Raw genomic sequence first — 773 nt, 5'->3', positions numbered from 1 at the left:
CAGTCAGATCTGACTCATAATGACCCTTCCCTGGGTTTCCAAGGCAGTATCACTATGGAAGTAGATTGCCCAACCTTCCTTCTGAGGAGTGTTGGTTTGATAGGTATGGACAAATTAGAAATTGGCTATTTGAAATGGGGGAAGATAAAGGCATGAAGTGGCTAGCTTACAGGCTTTTGAGGGTGTGGTTATTCTTAAACTGATAGTGAAAGGGATGTTAATTTTTGAAGTATAAAAAGGATTAAAAACAAAACAAAACAAAACAAAAAAACTCACTGCCTTTGAAGCAGACCTGACTCTTAGCCACCCCTCCTTGTGCTTCTGAGGCAGTATCACTACAGAAGTAGATAGGTCAACCTTCCCTTCAAGGAGTGGCTGGTGGGTTTGAACTGGCACCTTCTAGTTATCATTCAAATGCCTTAAGCACTACATCACCAGAGCTCATAAAAGGGGTAGTGGCTAGAAAAACCAGGAGGCACAAACTACTAAAGACAAAAATGAAGAAACTGAAGATTTTTACCAACTTCTGCACTCTGAAGTTGACCAAACATGCAATCAAGATGTGTTGATAATTAAACAAGATCTGTACCTCACACCACACACAAAAATGAACTCCAGATGGATCAAACACTTAAATGTGAAACCTAAAACTATACAGTTCCTCAAGGAAAATCTAGGGGCAAATTTAGGGGGCCTAATATATGGCATAAATAGACTATCAAGCATAACTCAAAATGCACAAACAGCAGAAGAGAAACCAGATGATTGGGACC

This window comes from Orycteropus afer, unplaced genomic scaffold, assembly GCF_000298275.1.
Source record: "Orycteropus afer afer isolate SDZICR_OR568_19922 unplaced genomic scaffold, OryAfe1.0 scaffold01190, whole genome shotgun sequence".
Classification (NCBI taxonomy): Eukaryota; Metazoa; Chordata; class Mammalia; order Tubulidentata; family Orycteropodidae; genus Orycteropus; species Orycteropus afer.
The sequence above is the reverse complement of the archived record's forward strand: the minus strand, read 5'-3'. Positions refer to the sequence as shown.